A 7791-nucleotide genomic window follows, 5' to 3' on the forward strand; every position below is an offset into this window, starting at 1 on the left:
GCTGCAGGGAAATTGAACACTTACTGCCAAGTTTCCCTACAGATTGCAGCTGACTATTAGGGGTTCCAATGGAGGGAACTCTTTGTAATCTTACAAAGGGACCCTTTTAACAGTAGGGATTCCCTACTGATCCCCTCTAATACCTTAATAAGTCCCTTCTACAACCTCCGCTGTTTCGGGGTTGACCTCATTCAGTGTTCATTACTTGGAATTCAAGACCCGTCAATAGTTTACATAAAGGTAGACCGTTTCCCAGAAGGTAACATGAGGAATATTTGGTTATTTTAGATTACTCAAGCTTTACATATACCCGCATGTGGTTATTCCAGCCACAAGGTGGCAGCACTCATTTAAACAAAACCAAACCTCCATGGAGCGGCGTCTGCGGTGAACAGCCTGGCGCTCTTGGCAGCCATTCAGTGACAGTTGGCAAATAAAAATAAATAAAAGTCGCGGTCTCTGGACGGTCTGCTGATTTGTTTTTATTATTATTTAATTTTATAAAATAGAGAGCAAGAGTGAAAGCAAGGACGCCACGAAAGATTGGCGTAAACCCGCTCCGCACGACACGTCCGCAGCACGGCGTTACATCGCAGGAAGAAACACGTTATATTTATCTATTTAGACGTTCTGTTTCTCCTTTTTAACCTGAAAATCGTGAAACCTGTAATTTTTTTAGTTTTTCATCGATTCGGCTGTGTGAAGCCTCGTTATTTGTGGGCTGAGCTGCAGTTTTTATTAGTACCATTTCGGCAAACATATGTCTTTTTGATTTTTATTAAAACTATTTGTGTGCCGTGTAACAGGCCATATATACCCCCATCCCGGACTATACCTGGGGTTAAAAGGGCCTAGGCTAGATTATACCCTGAGTATATTATGGCCTAAGCCAATTCATACCCCTCAGGCCAGATTATACCCCCATGATATCAGTAGTGTTGAGTGATATACACAAGAATTACTTAATGATACTATTGTTTCAGCTAGTATCCCGCTCGGAGAACACAGACGGAGTATGAAGAAGACAGCGGTCCAGGTGAGTTCTTCATAACTCGCTCGGAGCACTCAGCTGGATACCAGATGAGCGCTCCAAGAAGACATCAGCTGTATACAGAAGATAGCGGTCCCGCTTGTCCTCTGCATACAGCGTGAGCCTTCATTTACACACTTATGCAAAGTGAAGTCTCAAAACCGTCACTCAAACTGCGGTTTGAGCGAATTTTGAAGGATCATCTTGCCCTGTCAGTGCACACAACGATTATCGCTCAAAAGATGTCTACTGAGTGACTTTTGAGCGATAATCGTTGCGTCTAAATGGGCCTTAACTGACTTAAATCTTAAAACTCTAAACACAGACGTTTATTACTTTAACCAGAATACCTTCAATCAGTAAAAATGTTAGACTTAGGCCGAATGCAGACAGGATGCCACCCTGTGCCCCTGCAGTGACCTCCGGCTTACTTATCCGGCGCCTTCGCTCTGCTCTGCGGATGTGCCGGCTGCCGCACAGCCGCACATGCACAGGCAGAGCCGGTGCATGAGCCGTGCGAGGCTCGCACTGAGATAGGACATGCCGCGATTTTTTTATCGCATACATTTTGCGCAATCAAAATCGTTGCTCTCTGCATTAATTTGCGCACACCAATGTAATCCTATGGCAGCGTTCAGCGGCGGAAATTCTGTGCGGAATGCCGCTGCGGAATTTCCACCCGTGTGCATTAGGCCTTACGCAAAGATCAAAGATTACTACCACGCTTCTCATTACAATAAAAGCACCCAAAACAGTACGTTCAATTAATTTGACTGTTCGTAATTAGAGATGAGCGAGTATACTCGCTAAAGGCAATTACTCGAGCGAGCATTGCCTTTAGCGAGTACCTGCCCGCTCGAGACCAAAGGTTCGGGTGCCGGCGCGGGGGAGCGGTGAGTAGCGGCAGTCAGCAGGGGGGAAAGAGGGAGGGACAGATCTCCCCTCCGTTCCGCCCCGCTCTCCCCCGCAGCTCCCTGCCCGCCGCCGGTACCCGAACCTTTGGTCTCGAGCGGGCAGGTACTTGCTAAAGGCAATGCTCGCTCGAGTAATTGCCTTTAGCGAGTATACTCGCTCATCTCAATTCGTAATATAATAAAAGTCAGAACGTCCGGAAACGTCAACTTCTAAGAAGTCGTCGCTACAACATAAATGTTCCAAGTGTAAACACTGATCACATCAATGATCATGCTTGTTTTCAAGATAAAGTGCATGTTCTGTTGCTGACGACAGGTTGAAGCTCGCCGTATAGGTCAACCAATCCAAGGAGTCACCGACTTGTGCGGATGACGATGTCGCAACTCAACATATTCGCTGCGACCGTGATCTCCGCATCACTTGCCCCAGACTCCATCCAGAGATGCCAGAGGTGTTCACATATTCTTCTTCTGGTTGTCCTCTGATCCTGTTAGGATGTAGCTAATGCCCGGATGTAGTAGCTCCCATCACTTTTGGTTTTATATGTACGCCGTGGTTGTCCAAGGTCCCTTGTGCGCCCATAGTACACAAGCTTACCAAACGTAAGGCCAAGAGTGGTGCCAAGATACTTCCCTCCTGAACTTGGTAGTGGGCTGAAAGTCCTAGTCGTCTGCTTGTGTTTCTGTGAGATGTAGATGTCATCATTGTCTGGTTCTTCACGTGGCCTTTTGAGTGTCTTTTGCTTTGGGCGGTCATTGGGCAAACCTCTTTATCCTGGTAGATCTTAAGGCTGCTGGCATAGTAGGTGGTACTCAGTATCTTTTCAGTCTTAATGTTCACTTGGTCAAGGATTCCACAACTAAGACGAGTCGGATTCCGCATGCGGGAGCCTACAGCGGAATCCAGCTCTGACCCCGGCCAGCACCCTTTCCCGTGCCGTACCTTTGCTTTCTGTATTGTGGATGACCGCGGATGTTAACCATCGGTTATGTACAGTACAGATTTATTTTTAAATATTTGTTTTGGCCGCGCTGTCGCTAGGCGATGACACAGGTACCCACGGCCTGTCCACAATGTCAATTGCGGATGGGCTGCGGGTTGGACGGCTTTCATTAACTTCAATGAAAGCTGTACGTACGGATGGGCTGCTGGTCGGACGGCATCCATTGACTTGAATGGACGCCGTCTGTACGGATTCAGCACAAAAATAGAACATGCTGCGATTTTAAATCTGTTTGCGAAAATCGCAATTGCTCTCCGCTCATCTGAGCGGACATGCAAATGTTCTATTCTTTCAATGGTTGTCAGTGAATCCAGCACAACAGTGTTGGCATCATCTGAAAGGGCTATGGGGTCCACATGAGGATTTAAGTTCTCTAAGAAGCTTGGCCTTCCGTCCATGCATGACCACAAATGGAGTGCACTTGGTCGAGGCAGGCACAGAACTGTGATAAGCAAACAGAACACCAAAAATGAACTAATCCCAGTTGATTTTTTTAGCCATTGACAAGCTTACTAAAAGATCCGTTGAGCGTTCGATTGTCACATTTTCTCCGGCCATTTGTTTGTAGGTGGCAGGCAGATGAAATCCGGTGATCTGTTTGAAAATGCTCCATCAGATTGTCCATGATCGAGTTCACATACTCTCATCCCCGGTCGCTAATCAGAGTGTCCATACCGCCAAACCGGCAAATAACGGAGTACAAAAAAATTGCTACTGACTTGGTGCTCTTATCTGGAAGAGCTGTTGCTTCAGTCCACTTGGAGAGACGATCAGTGGCAGCAACTATATATTTGTTGCCATTTGATGTTTCCTCAAGGAGATCAATCATACCAATCCTGACTAAGCGCCATACTTTTCCAGGCACTTGTATGCTGTTGAGTGGTAGAGCCTCTCTGCCAATTTTGGGATTTATGACAAAACTTATTTGACAGGCTTGGACATGTTGGTGAACATCATTCTTCATTCCCTTCCAGTAATAATGGTCAGAGATTTTGGCTAACATTTTATCCCTGCCAAAATGGCCACCAGAAATTGGGATGCCATGACTGGCCTTCAGGATATTTGGCAGTCTGTTTTTTTAATGAGAACCTCCTTTTCCCAATGGTAAAGAATCCCTCCTGCTCGATATGGCTTGGCTGTTTGTCTGAACTGGGACTTGGCATTTACACCTTTCTCTGGAGGTAGATAGTAGATCCACTGGGGGTTCTTTTGTTGGGTTGCAGTGTAGATTCTCAAAAACTGGTCATACACTTGGTCTTCCATGGTTGTAAAAATTGGAAAACTGCTGTGTGTCTGAGTGTGTTAAGAAGATAAAAAGTTAGGACACACTATATTAACCCTTTGCAATCCACTGTCTGACCTCTGAAGACATTATGATTTAAGGCTGTACAGCTCCGATGTTGGAAGGCATCCGTCGGTGTTCTCTTACTGTATATTGCCAGCTTCTCTGCTGTCGGAGCCTATCCAACGTGTGACCTCATGCAGTATTGGCTTTAGCCAGCAGATAGTGCCATTGTATAACGGCAGAAAAAGAGTAAGCCCCCTAGGAAAACCTGGATACAAATTGGATTGGAAAGGGTTAAATTATTTTGTACTGGGCGAATAGACATCATCAGAGATTGACTATCACGTTAGATGGGTATATTCTGGCCCAGGCTATTTTACACCCCCCAGGTATAGTTTGGCCTAAGACAGTTTATCCCTTGGGGTATACTCTGGCCTGGGCCAAACTATACCCAGGTTTAAACTGGGCCAAGGTTAATGTGGGCAGTTACACTAAGATAACAAAAAAAAAGAACTCCGTTCTGGCATTCCATCCTTTGTCGTTTATGGCCTTCACCATGCGGTATAAATATTGTGATATTTTGATATCTTGGACTTCTACATAAACATCGACAACAAATCTGTGTTTTTTTTAATTGTTTAGATTTTTTATGGGAGAGGTTTTTTTAACTTTTAATATTTTCATTTTATTTTTTACTGTTAAACTTTTATTCAAAACTTTTTTTTTAACACTTTTATTTAGTTCCTACAGGTGACGAACCGTAGATCATCTGATCGCTTGTACTATATGCTGCAGTACTTCAGTATTGCGGTACATAACGTTATTTAATGTTGGCTCTAGACTGCCATACTAGCTAATTGTTTTGTGGGGGTTACTGATAAGTCATGGAAAGGAGTCTTCCCCTCCAGCTGACTGTTTAGACGTGCGGTCAGCCTTGAACAGTTAACTGCTGCAATCAGAGCTAACTCTGATCGTGGCATTTGCCAGCGATAGTCACCAAGAATCGAGCAGACTCGGCTCCAGAGCCCGTTCCATACACCCTTCACCACTGCATGATGTATATTGGCTGTGATTGGCTGAGCGCTCAGCCAATCAGCACAGCCCTTTCAGGAGTCGGGGATTTTTTAATCCCTGCCTGCTGAAAGAGCTTCACAGCAGTGCCGGGGAGCCAGCCAGAGGACGCGCCTGAGCGGCGAAGAGGTGAGTATATAATATTTTTTTCACCAGCTAGAGATGATTTTCAAGGAAGGGCTTATGTTTCAAGCCCTTTCCCGAAAATCATCGCTGCGGGGGTTGCCTGGAACCCACTGCTTTTAATGGGGCCGCAGCATCGCCGAGCCCATTGAAAGCAATGGGATAGCATCCTGGAACTTCTGCCACAGCTGTGGCAGAGGATTCCTTCATCCCCGTGGTCTCCACGGGGAAGAAGGAAACCCCTGCCACAGCTGTGGCAGAAGTCCGTGATATACTCCCTATTTTTTCAATAGGGCTAGCACTGCTGTCGCTGGCCTCATTGAAAACACTGAGCGATATCGCAGATTTTTTCTCTGCGCTGCGAGGCTGCAGTGAAAAACGCAAATGAGTATGAAACCATTGAAAATCATTGGTTTCATGATCATTGCTCTCGCATTGCAGAAAAAAATATCGCTAGTGGGTAGGCACCCTAAAGGAGGAGACAAAATGGAACGAGCTTTGTTCCAGAGAACATGGCGGCATTTCTGGATTGTGTTGATAGATGGTGGTTTCTTCTTTGCATGATACAGCTATAATTTGCATTTGTGGATTTGCGTGGTGAACTGTGTTCACAGACAGTGATTTCTGGAAGTAATCCTGAGCCCATGCACTGATTTACATTACAGAACCTGTTTTTAATGCAGTGCCGCCTGAGAGCCGGTAGATCTCGAGCATCCAATACTGACTGTCCGCCTTGTTCCTGTCAGGGATCTGGGGACCGGGATTCCCTGAAAACAACCCACTACCCCTGTCCCTACCTACTTGCCCCCCTGGGATAAGCCCCAGGGCGACAACTGGGCGACGGTCCCTACACTCACCAGGGAAGCGGGGCACAGGAACCGATACAGACAAACACTGGAAACAAACGAACATAGAGGAGAGTCAGACAGTCCGAGTCGGCAACTGGAGGGTACGCGGTACAAAGGGGTCAGGCAAAGCAAGGTCAGGTCCGAAGTCCGAGGGTCAAGAGCCGGGAGCGCAATCCAAATATGCGGGTGTAGCCTGGAGACAAACATACACTGGCAATGCTTAAGAGAAACAGGCACGTTTAAATGCTGTCAGAACTCCCGCCCCAGCAGCTAATTAGGGCGGGGGCCCGCCAGCAGCCAGACCCAGGCAAAAGGCAGCAAGTGTGGATCCCAGACATCCAGCAGCAAGTGCAGATCATGCTAATCAAGATATCATGGCAACGGGGACGGCATCCACCGCATCCCCAGCAACTCGATTACCCAGGCGCCGCCCCCTGAGCACAGCAGCATGCGCCTGGAGCCAGTGTCCCGGACCCCGACGGCCAGGGGAGGTCACCAAGACCGGAGCTCCTCTGCGCCGCATCCGATCAGCTCGGGTGATAGGACCGGTGGTGCGGACGCGCAGACCCCGAGAGCCGCCGGTCCTAACAGTTCCTTGTGTACATGAATCTCTCCAGATTCTCTGAATCCTTTGATGGTATTCTGTGTTGCGGATGGTCGGATATTCAAAGTCTTCACAATTTTACGTTGAGGAACCTATTTCTGAAATCATTCCACAATTTTTAGACGCTGTTTTTTTTCACAGATTGGTGAACCTCTGACCATCTTTGCTTCTGAGAGACTCGGCCTCTCTAACATGCTCTTTTTATCTACAGTCATGTGACTTAGTAGAAAATTAGCTACCCAGCTGTTTTTTTAAAAAGTGCCATTCATTTTCCGTACTTTTTTTTTTAACCCCTGCCCCAACTTTTCTGAGATGTGTTGCTGCCATCAATTTCTAAATGAATTAATTTTTATAAGCGAGATGGAAATTTTTCTCCCTTCCACCTTCTGATATGTTCTCTATCCTATCGTAGGCGAAATACGATCAGATGAGATTTCAGTATCATTGCATTCTTTTTTCCCTGTACATTTATTTACATTTTACACCGCTTCCCAACATTTTTGGAAATGGGGTTGTACATGACAAAACCACAAAGGCAGTTCTGCATTTTCCAGGCAGCGCATCAGACAATCCGATTTTGCAGGCTTGATCCAAAACATCATTCCTAACGCCCCCCCCCCCCCCCATAGCGCTCCAAGAGATAACCGAGCCCCCGCCACTATATGGCCGTGCGTCTTGTATGTGCATTTGTATTCTGAGTCTGACACAATTCCAGGCAGACCTTTTATAATGTGACCGCATCCTCTCCCCGCGATCTGATGTGTTTGGAAGGGTTTGGTTCACGCTGCCGTTTAATCTTCTTCACAGCTGGATGGGAGTTGTGCAGACACGCAGTCTGCCCCGGCCTCAGCCGTCAGCTCATCTGGAGGACAGAAGTGCCGAGAGGATGCTATAATCACCGCTCGCATTACC

This window comes from Eleutherodactylus coqui, chromosome 10 (genome assembly GCF_035609145.1).
Source record: "Eleutherodactylus coqui strain aEleCoq1 chromosome 10, aEleCoq1.hap1, whole genome shotgun sequence".
NCBI classification, from domain to species: Eukaryota; Metazoa; Chordata; class Amphibia; order Anura; family Eleutherodactylidae; genus Eleutherodactylus; species Eleutherodactylus coqui.